The sequence below is a fragment of the Camelus ferus genome, chromosome 32 (genome assembly GCF_009834535.1).
Source record: "Camelus ferus isolate YT-003-E chromosome 32, BCGSAC_Cfer_1.0, whole genome shotgun sequence".
Lineage (NCBI taxonomy): Eukaryota > Metazoa > Chordata > Mammalia > Artiodactyla > Camelidae > Camelus > Camelus ferus.
In genome coordinates, this window is record NC_045727.1 from 17016705 (window position 1) to 17031535 (window position 14831).

At 54.2% G+C, this 14831-nt stretch overlaps 1 protein-coding gene and 1 long non-coding RNA gene across 6 annotated transcripts in view; one reads left to right on the top strand and one right to left on the bottom strand.

The window, feature by feature from the left end:
- KIAA1671 (KIAA1671 ortholog) overlaps positions 1-14831 on the bottom strand; it is a 114203-nt gene that overhangs the window by 59643 nt on the left and 39729 nt on the right.
- On the top strand, positions 1648-14116 carry LOC116660964. Of its 5 annotated transcripts, none has more exons than XR_004316690.1 (4): positions 1648-2060; positions 3142-7696; positions 12669-12720; positions 13782-14116. It is a non-coding gene; the product is annotated as an uncharacterized LOC116660964 (long non-coding RNA). The 5 variants fall into 5 exon arrangements; XR_004316691.1 differs by lacking the exon at positions 13782-14116 and having other exon boundaries at positions 3142-6331; positions 7544-7696; positions 12669-13735; XR_004316692.1 differs by lacking the exon at positions 13782-14116 and having other exon boundaries at positions 3142-5746; positions 6177-7696; positions 12669-13735.

Genomic DNA, 14831 nt, shown 5'->3' on the forward strand with positions numbered 1-14831 from the left:
GAGAGGCTTTCCCCCCCTGGGCTAAGTCACCCCCCCAGAGGTTGGGCTGGGGAACTGTCTCATATATTCAGGCCCCGATGATTTGTCCAGAGCCACAAAGCAGCACAGACCCAGAAGGGAAAGAGATGTCACATTAATGAGACATGTGTGTGCACCTGAGTGCTCTGGTTGCTGTGTGACCCTGGGACCATCACCGCACCTCTCAGCTAGCTGGGGGGGGGGGGGGGCGGGTCTCTGCACCCTGAGGGCTGGTGTAGGCTTTCAGGGACCATGTGGGTGCAGGAGGCTGCCTCAGAGCCTGGTGCACCCCGCAGCTCCATCCCTAAATGCTGGGTCCTGTAATGACCATCGGGACTCATCACAAGGCTGAATCCAGGGAAGGAGATGGCTGAGCCCTTCACCCATCTTCAGTGTCCTACGAACTGGGTCACATAGTCAGGTGGCAGATGTCTCTTTCGTGATAATACCAGGCCCTGTCTGAGTTCATCCTGGTCAGTGGTGTGGGCTTCCCTGAAGTTATCAGGAAGGTCTGGAGCTTGGCCGGAAATAACCCTGAGTGGGGATCAGAGCTGGGGGTTCTGGCCCTGGCTTTGCCGCTTATTTGCTGTGCTTCCCTAGGCAGGTGTCTTTCCCTCTCTGGGCTCAGCGCCACTGCTCTAAATCATCAGTAAGGTCCTTGAGGAAAAAAACCTTTTTGCAGATTGGGTTGTTAATTATTAGATGTCTTTCCACCCTGGCCTCCCAAGCCCCATCAAGCTTGCCAGAGTGAGAGATGGTGGAGTCCCAGGACCCAGACTGGGCACCCCCATCCTGGCCCACTCACACCAAGCCCCAGGCTCATGGGTCAGCGGGCAAACCTGCCCACCACTTCGGGTGATCAGATGAGACCTCGCGATTTGGCTCAACGACAGGCCATGAGAGCCACAACCACACGTGTACATGACGTGGACCCTGGGTCATCCCAGAGGGTTGTGAGGGATGAAGCAGGTGCCAGCTAAGCCTCCCTAAAAATAGGGCGGACAGGCATTTGTGTCGGGGCTGGAGTGCCGGCACTTACAGATAAACCCACGGGCAGAGTCAGCCCCGCTCGTGTGCCTGCCCCGTCTGGACAGACACTGAATCCGGTATAAATCTCCCGACCGCTTCGGGGGAGCGAGCAAGTCCACGGTCAGGGGAATCACCACCACACGCCTCTCCCAGGCACGGGAGCAGGAAGCGGCTGGGCTCGACTGACAATGATTCTGGAAGAGGCCACTTCCCCGGCTGGATCTATGGGACCCCCTCCTCCTCCTCCCTGGGGCGGGGAGGAGTTTTCACACTTGTTTTAATATTTTTAAAAAAACATAATAAGCTTACAAGATCCGGTGGCTCTGAGTCCGGCTGCCTTTTCCTCAGGGAAGAAAATCTCTGCTGGCTGCGGGCCGAGAAGCGGCGGAAAGATTCCCGGCTCCGGGAAGCGAGGTGTCGGAAGGATGAGGTGCGCTTGAAGGGGGTCCGGCTGGCGGGCTCTCCGCTCGCCCGCTCGTGGCCCACCGTGGTGGTCACTAAGTTGAGGGCCTCCTGGAAGGACCGCCGGACGGTCCCCATCCACTGGGTCATGTGGCTTTGGGCCACCGTGAGTTTGTCTCCCAGGTAATCCATGGGGCCGGGAGGAGAGGGAGGAAGGAGGTGAGATGTCAGGGCCCTCTCCCCTCTTCCTACTGTCCACTCATGGAAGTTCTGGGCTCGCTGGAGAGAAAAGCCAGCAGTCCCTCTTCAGCCGGACCGAGAGTAAATAGACATTGCTGAGCCAGCAGCTGGCGGCATCCTCGGGTCTCGCTTAGAACCGGAGGCGGTTCAGGGTCAGGCTGCGAGTCCACCCCCCGGAGCTGTGAGTAAACACGCTGGGAGCTCCAAGATCCAGTTCCCAGCACCCGCAGGCTGGCTGGCTGGCTGGCTCGGGTGACGAGGAGCTTTGAGGAACTGGGTTGCCTCGCTGGCTCCAGGGCGTGACGGTCCCCAGAGGTGGGGGAAGGAAGAGGCAGTGGCCCCCGAGCACCCTCGTCCTCACTTTCTCCCAGGTAGGCGGCCCCCCGCAGGCACCCGCTGGAAGGACTGGGTGTCCCCCACTGTCTCTGCCCCGTGCCTGGTTGCCCGTGGCGGCGGGGACCCCGCTCACCTGACCTGTGCAGGTTTCCAGTCCTCCGGCCGGCGGTTCCAAACCTGTGGGCTGGCAGGCAGCTAGCTCATTTCCAGAGGCAGCCACCGGGGCCCCAGGTCCCCTGGCTTGGCAGCCCAGGATGACATCAGCCCCCGTTCTCAGCGAGGGGCTTCGCTGCCCAGGAATGCAGGAGGGGCCTCAGGGAGGTGGCCGCCCAGGGAGCTGACGTCTGCCTCTATTTGTTCTTCCCCCCAAGTCCCAACTCGCTCACCATCCCGCGGGGCTGATGGTGGCTGCACGTGCCCAACAGCCTACCCGCCCTGTGCCCTGACCGCGGGCGCACGGGGAGATGCGGCGGCACGTGTGTGCATGTGGGCGCATGTGTGCATGTATGTCGGAGATCTGGCAGCCCGGGGAAGGCTGGAACAGTTGGGAAACTGCCTCTAGGGTGACAGGCAGCAAGCGTCTTGGGACCTCTGGCCGGTTGTCAGTCTGTCTCCCTCTGGCGGTCCGTTTCTCTGTCAGGTTCCCAGCCTCTCCTTCCTTCCCCTGTCTCCATTTCCACTTGTTCCTCCCTAAGCGTGCCTCCCTCTCTCTCCCTCCCTCTCTCCCTCTGTTCCAGCCTTCTCTCCCTCCCTCCCTGAAAGGCAACACCCAGCCAGGTGAAACAGCCCCCAAGGCCCCCAAGGAAGGAACGGGGCCGGGCTGCATTTCAGTACAGGCGGGGTTGCCATGGCAACCCCGGGGCACAGCACCTGCCCCATCCTGGGCGCGCAGGCTCGGCACAGGGAGCAAGGGGAATGATTCATGGTTTACACTGGGTCACATGAGCGCCTGGGTTTTTAACTCTTGTGGAGCTGGAGTGGTTGGAATTTCCCGGGGTGGGGGCGACACAAGACAGCAGCATCTGAGACTGGAGGGGGTGCCTGTGGGGAGGGGTCAGCAGAGGCTGAATCCTGAAGGGAGGCACACTTGTTGAAGCAGCATTCTCCTTCTGGCAGGGATCCACCCTCTGCGTTACAGACGAGGAAATGCAGACTCAGAGACACAGATTCACTTGCCCAAGGTCACACAGCAAGGGTACCACCAGAGCATGGACGGAGGCTGTTTCCTCCCTTCCTGCCCCACTCCGGGTCTGACTTGGCGAATGGTCCAGAGCTGTGGCTCAGTAAATATTCATTGCTCAAACGCCGAGTCCGAGAGTGAAACTTTGATCAGTCTGATTGCATCCTGGGCACTTTTCCCCACCCACATCGCCCCAGTTTTGAACAAATATTTGCTCCCTAGACACCGATCAGAGGGCCTCACTTGAGAAAGTTTTTCATGGAGACGTCTCACAATGCAGCCAACGCGGGTCTCCTTCTCTGGATGCCTGGTCCTTGGGCTGTATGATCATTCATTCATTCTCCCGCTCATTCACATAAACAGAGACTGCGCACTCCGGGATGGGCCCCGGAGACAGAGACTGAGAACCATCCCTGTCTTCAAGGCTCACAGTCCGGCGGGACACTATCCTGGTGACTAACATTTACTGAGAGTGTAACTGAGACTCTGGTGCCATTCTAAGCGTTCATAGGCATTAACTCATGAATCCTCACACAAACCCATTTGACAGAGGAGGAGACTGAGGCCCAGAGAGGTGACGTCATCTGCGAAGGTCTTCCAAGGCGGTAGGCAGCCCCCTCAAACGGATCCCTGCCCCCTGTGGTTCACACCCTGGTGTGGTCCCCTCCCACAATGAGTCAGTGGTTTGTGTTCCCAAGAGATAAGGCAGAAGTAACTTCCAAAGTGAGACCATAAAAGGCATCACAGCTTCCACCTTGTGCTGGAGGAAGCCGACCGACTGCCAGGTTGTGAGGGCGCTCGGGCAGCCCTGCGGAGAGACCCACGTGGTGGAGTCTGAGGCCCCCAGCCCACAGCCAGCACTGACTCCCAGCCACGGGAGCGAGCCACTCTGGAAGCAGATCCCATGTCGCCCATCAAACCCTTGGAGGACCGCTGCCCTGGGTGGCAACCCCACGGGAGGCCCCGAGCCAGAGCCACCCCGCCCCGAATTCCTGCTCCTCCCAACTTCCTGACCCAGAGAAATCACAGGAGATTCAAACGCCCAGCAGCAGGATGGCGCCTGACCCATCAGGAAACCAAGGGCCAGCAGAGTGAGGGGAGAGAGAAGGGGGACAAGGGGCTCTTGCAGGACCTGTAGGAAGCATCACCCCATTATACAGGTAAGGGAGAGGGCACAGGGGCCCAGATCCTACCTCCACACATGTGTCTGGCCCAACCCACCACGCAGTACAGCCTCCAGGCTCCCAGAGCTTCTGGCCTCCGGGGTTTGTCCACTTTCCTCCCACGGAGCTGTCTACAGCCAGCAGCCCTGCTCCCTCGCCCAGCGGACCGGGACTTCCAGTGGGCAGCCGCGACGAGAAAGAGCTGGGTGCTCCCCATCTAACCCCAGAAGAGCGTCACCAGAAATGCCCGAGGAGCTGGAAAGGGACGCAACTTTTTCACAGGCCACCTGGGCACAGACGTGAGGAAGATTTACTGAGAACCTTCAGGAGGAAAAAAGGTCAACCAAAGCAGCACCTAGGACACCTTTAAAATGATAACACCCAGTGTTGGCCAGGCTGCGGCAAGAGAGAGAACATTTATCCACAGATGGAAGTGGAAATTGGTATGTATTTCCTGAAGGGAATTTAGCATTTAAGATCCAAAGTCTTAAAAATGATGGTCTGCCAGTTAAGGACATACATGCTGAAGTGGACTGATGTCTATAACTTACTTTGAAATGCAGCAAAAAAAGTTACGTGTGTATACACACACACACAGAGGAATGGAAGGATGGCTACATCTTCATAAAGCAAATAAAGCAAACCCTGAGCAACTGCAGAATCCACCTGGTTAGACTACGGGTGTCCTCTGTACAATTCTTCCGTATGTTTGAGATGTTTCATAATAAAAGGTTGGGGTGGGAGGGTGTGCCTGCCTTTTGACCCTGCGTTTCATGACCCAGTTCCACATCCAGCAACCTGTCTGGAAATGAGAAGGATCTATACAAACCTTTTGCTTCAGGGGTGTTTATCACAGTCATACACAATAGTCATCTTTGTGAAAAGTCAGTAAAATCCTTATCGTCCAACAAAGAGAGACTCGGCCAGGGCTGGGCCGAGCCATATTGACCTCAGAGGCAAAAGGAAAAAAATATCGGTAATACCGATCCTGCCTGTACGTATAATGTTGACAGTTTGCTCATCATGGATTTTTGAATTAATTTTGATTTAAAAAAAAATACTGCATTAAGATATTTATCTTGATGACACTTTTTTTTGGTGCTTCCTTCAGTTTTGTGCCCTGGGCGTGTGCTTTAGCTACCTCACCCTGGTCCCAGCCTTGGATATGCTAAACCCATAGAGTATCATAGTTAAGGGTTTGTAGACTTTAAGTGCCTCTAGCACTTGTTCACTGTGTGGCCCTGAGTAAGTTACTGAACCTCTCTGATTTTCAGAGATGAAATCATCAAAGTCATCACTGTCACTGACGCAGATGGTACTGTTTACTGTGTGCCCGGCATTGTATTACACTGTCTGCTCCTCCCACCAATGAAATGAGGTTTGTATTAGAGTTATTACCCCCACTTTACAGATGAAAAGTGAGGCAGGGGGATTCAGTGACCAGCCTAAGGCCTACACAGCTATTAAGTGGTAGCGTGTGCGAGCCCCAGCTTTGCACCTTGGACAAGGCAGAGGAGGACTTGGTCCTTGCCACATCAGTCTGGGTGGAAGAGGAGTGTCAGGAAAGGCAGAGGAGACCAGGCAGCAGGCAGGACCGCACAGTCCCGCCTCCTTCCATAACGGGGGAGAGGGGTACAGAAGGGAACTGGGAAGCCAGATTGCGTGCCTGCTCCCCACTCCTGGCTCCCTTTAGGTACAATGTGGTCTGAAAGTGTAACTATAAAAAGCGTCACTCTCTGAAAACTGGGGCAGCCCGAGCACTATCCCCGCCAGAGGACTTTTTCTGCAAATTCTTCTGTTCTCTCCAGGAAACTCTTGGGATGTTGCTGGGCATCTAAAAGGAAAGAAAACCATCTCCTTACATAATTAATCCAAAAAGTGTTGGAGGAGCTACTGAGATCCAGGAAATAGATGGGGATTTTATCCACAGTGGGATGGAGAGCCTAGAGGTCACCATTTCTGGGTGAGCGTGTGCAGTTCCAGAAATCAGAATGTCATTCATTCATTCATTCATTCATTCAACAAGCGTTCCCTGTGCTGTTACTCTGTGTGAGCTCTGTGCTGGCCCTGAGGGGACCTATAGTCCCTGAAGAGCCCAGGGTAGCTTTCTGGTTTCTGCCATTAAGGGGGAAGGGAGTCCCAATGGACCACCTCAAACCTGAGGCTATATCATTTTCTCCCCTAAGTCTGATACAAACAAGCACATTCTAGAGAATCCCTTGGGTGGAAGAAAAAAACAGAAAAAAACCCGAACATTTGCAATACAAGTACCAAGGCTCAGAGGGACTAGTGAATAACATACTATAATGGAAACTTAAGAGGCATAGATGAAACCCAACCAAGAAAGTAGGAAGTTAAGGAATGAAGAGCAAAGGGAAGATGATCATTTACTGAGGATCTGCAATTGGAAGAATGAAATGTGGGTAGGGTTTTGAAGGGTGAATAGGAGTTCTCCAAGAAGGCTGAAAGAGAATGGCATATGCAAAGGCCAATGGGCATGGCCATATTCAGTCTTGCCTCTGGGCTTCTGCACAGGCTGTACCCCTGCCTTCTGCTATTCTCCATCTCTGTTAGACTTCTCCCTACCCCAAGACCACCTTCAGCAAATCTCCCCCAGGAGATCTCGATTAATTGCACGACCCTCTGCACATTCTGCTTCCCCAAAGACTGGACACTCCAGGAGTATACATCCTGGGCCTGGAACTCTACTAATGTTATGTTGTGAGGAAGGTGATGCAATGGAAAAAATGATAACCATTAAGTGAGGATTTACCGTGTGCCGGGAGCTTGTTACCCCGTACACTTCACCTCACGTAACGCTTGCAACAACCCTATAGGGTGAGTTCTGTTTTTAATTATCCCCATTTTGCAGAGAAGGGCAGTGAGGTTTAAACAGCTGAAGGAATTTGCTCAAGGTCACTGAGCTGGAAAGTGGGGTTCTGGGACTTGAACCCAGATCTGTCTGATTCCAAAGCCCTCCCCCTTCCAGGGTCAAAGCCAGACTCTATCCACATGTCTAAAACCCCTTAAAATGGTCAGTTCTGCCCTAAGCCCCATGCATGAGGGCAGTGACTATTCCACACACTTCTCTGGCTTCCTCAGACTACCTTGGGTCAGGAAATGCCTGCAGAAGGACTTGTCTGCTTGTAAATCAAATAGTTTCCTTTCTTGACAGGTGGTCTGGATACTAATTCCTGGGACCATGTGTGAGAAGGGCTGACTTGTGAACCCAGCTTAAACCTGTTTTCTCTCCCCATGGGATGGAGCAAAGTTTTCGGAGGGCCAGTCGAAGGTCAAACTTCTCATTTCATTGAAGAATCAGGCCCAGGTAGGCAGCTGTCCCAGACCTCATAGTAAATCTGTGATAGGTGCCCTGATTTTCCATAGGAGTCGCTCACAATCTGGACTTTGACAGTCTCTGGGATGTGCCATGCTGTCTCTTGTTCAGTCCTTTGCACATGCTGTTCCCTCTGGCTAGGACACCATTCCACCTGTTCCTCGCCTAGTCAGAATCTCTTGTCCTTCAAACCTCAGTTTACTCCTTCCTCCAAGAAGCCTCCCTCAAAATCTTCATGCCCATGGAGGCCACCTCTCGGCTCCCACCTCGCCGTATTACCCCCCACTGCATCATTAAAAGCTGGGCTGTGACTCAATTTACGCATCAGTCTCCCCACTGGACTCTGAGCCCACGGGCAGCAGGTGCGTGTCCCAGTCACCCTTGATTCTTAGCATCCAGCAATCAGCAGGGCCCTTGACATGCCTACCGTGTGGAATGAAGGACTCACTGAGGCTTGAACCCAAGTCCTACAACTCCCAGCATCCCTCTCCCTAGGCTGGTTTCCAAGGCAACAGGGAAAAGAATTCTGATATGGGAAACAACAACAACAACCACCCAGAAATGACTTGATCTGACAAGTCCACCCCAGATTATTTATAAACCAAGTCCAAGACTCTTTCCTTGTGTTCGTTTATTACATCCTTATTCAAATAGTCATTTTAATGACCTAAGATGCCTTTAATTAATCTTGGGAGGGGAGAAAAAAGTCATCTGGAAAGGAGATCTTTCTAGAAACAGCCAGGAACGCATCTCCCTGCTTTATCAGGCCCCACCCCGAGCTCAAGTAGAAAGTAGCGTTTTTCACACTGGGGAGAGCCCGCTGTGTGGCCCCGCCCGGCGTGGCGAGGCCAGTCTGTAATCACAGCCCCTCTTTGAAGAGCTGGGCGTCTAATAAAGCTGCACGCCCTGGCCTCCCCTAAAATGGAAACGGGGCGGCCCAGGACCCCGCCTAGTTCCTCCTGCTGGGCTGCCCAGTGGCCCTGGGGGCTGGGGGGCCACCCTCTCCTCAGGCCTCCTGGTAAGGCGAGGGGGACCCCCCTGGAGTCTTCATCTGGTTGCCTTGCCTGGGGTTAGAGGACACGTCTTTTTCCACCAGAGCAGCTGGAATTTCGCATTTTTGGATCAGTAAGCGAAAGAAAGCAAGATGTTCTTGGGGAACAACAGATCCAAACTGGGACGAGGGAGTCACAGCGTCCCCTGGGGAATTCATCCCTGAGCAGCGAGCCTGCTATCCTGCCCTAAGCACCCCGCAAGCAGCACCCCAAGATTTGAAGGCTCTCCCTGAGGATAACAAAAGGCTGGAAGAATGAGTAGACACCGTCCTTCCCTGCTCCCTCCCCCCTCCCTTCTGACTTCAATACACACCTGCATGAGGACCTACTATATATGCCAGGTGCTGGCGCCCCAATCCCTGGCCCCCGGAGCGGTTTTACTAGGGTTTTGAAGTAAAGATAATAACGAACTGCACTAGTTCTGAGCTGCCGAGGGCCTGCTGTGTGCCCGGTCACCTCTCCGACCTGCCCAAGCCAGGAGCATGCAATCCCCACTGCATAGACGCCAAATGAGGAAGACCCCGGCTCAAGTCACACAGCTGCCGCGCGCAGAGCCATGGCTGGAACCCAGGTCTGGCTGAGCGCACAGCCGGGGCCCTAACCACCAGGCTGCCCTGCCCCTGTGAGCGCCCCGGTTCATGCCAGAATGGGGCTGGATGGCAGCGTGCAGAAGAGGTGGTCATGGGAGCAGGGACCTTATCCCCATTCCTCTTTCTTCCTCTTCACTTCCCTTCCTCAGACTCAGGTCAGCCGTGAAGCCCAAGTGAAGCCTGACTGTGACGAGCACTGGGTTTCCCGAGATGGCCTCGGGGTCCCCCTCCCAGCCTCGGCCACCACAGCAGCTCCAGGGATCTGCAGGCCTGGGGGCCTCGGAGGGTCCCCTGTGCCCCACCTGTCCCAGCTGAACAGAGGGGAGAGGGCAAGCCAGGGCCCACTGACCAGGGTTTCAGGGCTGCCGGGCTCTGCCCCAACTACTGGGGGTCCCCAGGCAGTACCCCTCTCCTCTCCGGGCCTTGAACCCCCACAGAGGCTGCACCAGAAGTCCAGCTCAAAACCCCAGCTGCCTCCGCTCAAAGGCCACCCTGCCCAGCCTCGAGAGTGCAGCAGAGCTGGGTGCAAACACCACGTGGCCTCGTGCAAACACCCACGTGGTCTCTCCCTGCCTAGGGGGCCACAAATGGAGATTGTGACACCTGCCTCCTGGGTCAAGGGGCACAATGCAGGCCCTGGGCACAGGCAGGCGGGATGGAGTCAGATTCTGACGGGGATGTCTGCGGCTAGAGCACTCACATTGTGAGAACAGACTTAGAAGAAACGTGGCCTCCCAAATGCCTCGTCAACATCTATTCAAGTGCTTCAAGGATGCGGTTAATATTTACTAAGCACCAAAGATGTGCCAGGCCCTAAATCATCTCATGTCACCCCCTACACACACACACACACACACACACACACACACACACACACACACACACACACACGGGTTAATGGCAGGGCTCCCAAGACTGACTCTGTGCTGTGTCACCCTGGGCAAGTGGCTTGCCTTCTCTGAGCCCCTCTTTCCTTGTCTTTAAAACGGGATAAATTTCAGGTGGTGCTGAAGGTTACGTGATGTGTGTCCTGACCATCTCGTGAGAGCAGAACAACTATCCTCATTACACGGATGAGGACACTGAGGTGACGAGAGCTAAGAGGCGAAGTCTGGCTCAGAGGCCAGGGCGGCAAACCACGCTCGGCAGCTGTGGCTCAGAGGGCAAGGGGACAATGGGCACTGAGGAGCCGGCACCCCTGGCCCCCCACGTCCACCCCCACCATTCTCATTGCCCAGCTCGCCGGCCCTCGGCCGCCCTCCTCTCGTCTCAGAGCGGCTGTGAACAACAGTCCCCACTTGCCAATGCCTTCACACAGGCTCGGCTTTCTCCCGACCTGCTAGAGTTTTATTATCTTGGGCCTTGCTTCCTGGCACATGGGGAGCCCCTCCTCTGCGCCACCCACGCTGTTCCAGGAGCCATGCTGCGCCCAGCAGGCGGGGAGGGCGGGGAGCGGGGCGGCCAGGCAGCCTCAACACTCTGACAAAAGTGTGTCACCCTTTGGGTCCCCACAATAGCACACCTGTAGGCACGAGGTATATTCTGGCAGCCTTGGAGTCCTGGACTTTGGGCTACCCTGGACTCAGGGCTGTCCAGAGCCGTGTCCCCTCACAGGGCAGTGAAGGTGAGACCCCGGGCTCCCTCCACTCAGCTGCTTCCTGCCGGGGAAGTTACCTCCCGGCAGCCCCAACCTGACTGCTGCCCCCACACCGTGATGGTTCTTATTTCTGAATCTCACCTCCTCGGAGAATCTTCCCCTGACGACCTAGCACAAAGGAGCTGCCAGACCCCCTCTATCTTAGCATCCTTTCCTGTGCACGTTAATACCATTATCTGGTATTTTCCTGACTAGTTAGTATGATCTAACAAAGGCTCGTGAGAGCAGAAAGCTTGTGTCTCATTCTCTGTTACTGCCCCCATGCCTAGAACATTGGATGCTCTGAGTGTTGAATGAATGCATAAATGAAAGAATGAAGTGAAGAAAGGGGCGGGGAGGAGAAGCGAGGAATGGGGGATGAGTGGGAGGGGAGGGGAGGGAAGAAGCACTATGTCATTTGTACTGCAGTCCCCTCCCCTCCCCTCCCCTCCCCTCCCCTCCCCTCCCCTCCTCTTTCCCTGGCCAGTTCCTGCGCACCCTTGAAGACTTCACAATAATGTCCTCACCTCCAGGAAGCCTTCCCTGCTTCCCTCCCCACTTTAGTGCCTCCTCTGCGCTTCCCCTCACAGCACTCCCCTCGCTGTCACGACAAGGGCCAACACCCTCACCCCTGCCTGCCGGCTGTGGACACCGTGAAGGTCAGGCCTGTTTCCATTCCCTCGTGTATTTCCGGGGCCCATTCTGAGGCCTGGCACACAGCAAACGCTTGTTAAGGCCTAACCCCATACCAGGCCCAGGCTGAGTGCTCTGAATCAGGTAATTCACCTTGTAAGGAGGGGGACCACCTCAATCCCATTTTACAGGCAAGGAAAGCAAGGCAGAAAGAAGAAGAGCTACTTGGCTAGTGTCACACGGCAAGGACCCGGGGCGACCATTACACTGCACTGTCCTCCAGCGCTGACTGTGTGCAACCCATGAGGCACTTTACATAAACCTCATTCAGTTCTCATCAGCGCTTAAAGGAGACATCACGCTCCCTGAATCCCAAATAAAGGAACCAAGGCCAGGGACACACAGGGTCCTCATACCCAGTTCAAACTCACTCAAGACAATTGGGCACCTGGAAACTAATCAAAGAACTGGCCCAGAAAAATACAGCCATGAACAGCATTCTTCCTTCCTGGCCAAGCCTTGAAAATGCTGACTATTCACTCCCCACCCTCTCTTGCAGCAAGAGCACAGACATGGGATCAAATCCTGGCCAATGGGATCTGGGGGGGGAAGTCTGCTGGGTGGGCTCAGGGAGAAGTCTTCCTCCCAATGCACCCCTTCTTCCTTGGCTAGATGTTGTCAGGTCTCCCAGGAATGGCTGGAACTGTGGCAGCCATTTTGGGACCATGAGGGGACAAGATGCTGAAAGGAGTGTAGGAAGATGGAAAGAACCGAGTTGATCCACTAATCCAGGATGTGGTATACTTTTTAAAGGGGCAGATAGTAAATACTTCAGGTATGGTCAGCCACATGTGGTCCCTGTCACATATTTTTTTGGTTTTGGATTTTTTTTTTTAATAATCTTTTTAAAATGTAAAACTTCATTCTTAGCTCACCGGCCATAGTTTGATGAACCCTGCACCACGTTCCCTCCTACCACCAGGTGAAGTATCTGAAATAATACATGTCCTTACAGTTTGACCCAACTTTATGGGGTCTTTTGTTACTTTCAGCATCTTCAAAAGCATCTTCACTGACAGAACGACAGAAGTGTACCAAGTACTGGTAAGGAATGTTGGGGCAACCGAAACTCTCAGGGGATGAGACGCAAAATGGTCCAACCACACTGGAAAACAGTTCAGCAGGTTTTTCAAAAAAAGCTTAACACACGCCTACCGTGTGATCCAGCCACTCCACTTCTAGGTGTTTACCGGAGAGAAATGAAAACCTGCAGAGACTTGAACAACAATGCTCATGGCCCCATTATTCACAGGAGCCAAAAAGTGGAATCAACCCAAACGTCTGTCAACAGGTGGATGGAGACACAAACTGGTACCTCCACGCAAAGGAACAGTCCTGAGCAACAAAAAGGAATGAGCCATTGATACCTAACCACGCCACGGGTGGATCTCAGATAATTAGGCGGAGTGAAAGGAGCCAGACGAAGAAAGCACATGGTGTCCAGTTCCATTTATATAAAAGTCTAGAAAATGCAAACAGATCTACTGTGACAGAGAGCAGATCCTGGTTGCTCGGGGGCAGGGATGGAGGGATGGCTTGCAGAGGGGCACGAGGAAACTCATGGGGGTGAAGGATGGGTTTATTATTTTAATCACAGTGGTGGTTCCTTGGGAATACACACATGTCAAAACTCATTAAATTGTACACTTTAGTTGTGTACGCTGATTGTATGTCAACTATATCTCAACAAAGCTGTCATACGCACAAAATAACAGTGGTGGCTCTTATAATCAGCAGAGCCCTTAGGTTCTGGGTAAGGGACGGGAGATGGGTAAGTCTTGGTCAAGTGGGTCCAGAAGAAAAGTTGGGGAAGAAGGAAGGTGGGAGCCTGAGAGTCCAGAGGCTGAGCTGAGGACAAGTGAAACCCAGTCCCTGAAATGTTCCTAATTTGACAAAGAAGGCCCCAGTGGGAGCCCTTGAGGACAGCTCGTAGACGAGTGGCTTTAACTTGTCCAGCCTCAAGGACCCACGTGGGCTGTGTTGAGCACCCCCAATTCTTCCTGGAATTCCCAGGGGCCAGAGCACACCCAGGGCACACACACCAGACAGAATTCTCCAGAAGCCCTAGACTTCAAAAAAAAAATTTTTTTTTCCACTCATCCCAGAAAGAACAGGAAGAACTCCCAGCTCAGTTCTCCAGCTACCATCTGCAACAGGCCGAGAACAAGTCTGGCTCCGCAGCTTCTCATCTGATCCCAGGGACAGTCTGCTTGCCAGCAGGCCCGGCAGAAAACCGGCCGCCCTCCCTCCGGCACTGCCCCCTCAGCGGGGACTTCTGTCCTAACCGGAGAACAACGGGCCCCGAGACAAGGCAGAGGAAGCCGCAGGCCAGCCCGGGAGGGCAGGTCAGGCTACACCATCAAGGGAGGAGACAGACCAGGTGTGCAGCGAATGAATCTGGGCAGACTCACAGGTCACCGGTGTCCCTGTGGCTTTTTACTTTCAGAGACACAAATAAATATTACAATTTTAAATTTAAAAAAAATTTTTTGCCCCTGGATGTGATTCTGTGCAGAGATTGGACCACATGGAGCCCATCTTTTATAAGAACCACACGTACCTGTTCCCCTGGAATCCCCCAAAACCACACGATGAGGTGGGCAGTCCCTGTGCCCTTGTGCAGAGGGGGAAACTGAGGCTCACAGGCATTCAGTGTCTGGTCCAAGGTCACTGAGCTAGGAAGCCACAGTGCTAGGCCTGGAACCTGGCTTTGTCTGGCTTGTGGGCAGACATGCTTTCATCCATGTGTTCCGGAGGGAGCCCTGATCAAAGCTCCCCAGCAACCCTACGCTCACAGCTGTCTGTCTTGTTTATCAAGGTGTCCCCAGTCCTGAGACCCTTCACAAGCAGCTGCTGAGTGAACGAGGGCCTCCAGCAGAGGGCCAGGCACAGAGCTGGTGCTCGGTGAGGACCTGAAGGAGGATGGAGGGAGAGACCAGAAGGAAGCGCTGGATCCCCAGACCCACCCAGGATGCAGACTCTGGTCATTAAAACACTAAGTCATAACTAGAACCAGGACACGTCACTGGTCAAGGCATCTTAAGCGTCTGTTTTCAGTCACCTTGCTCAAGACACATGACATAATTTCTGTCAACACTGTCCTGAGCTTCGAGCCTACATGCTTGTCCTTCCAAGAGAGGGAAGGAGGCGTGGAG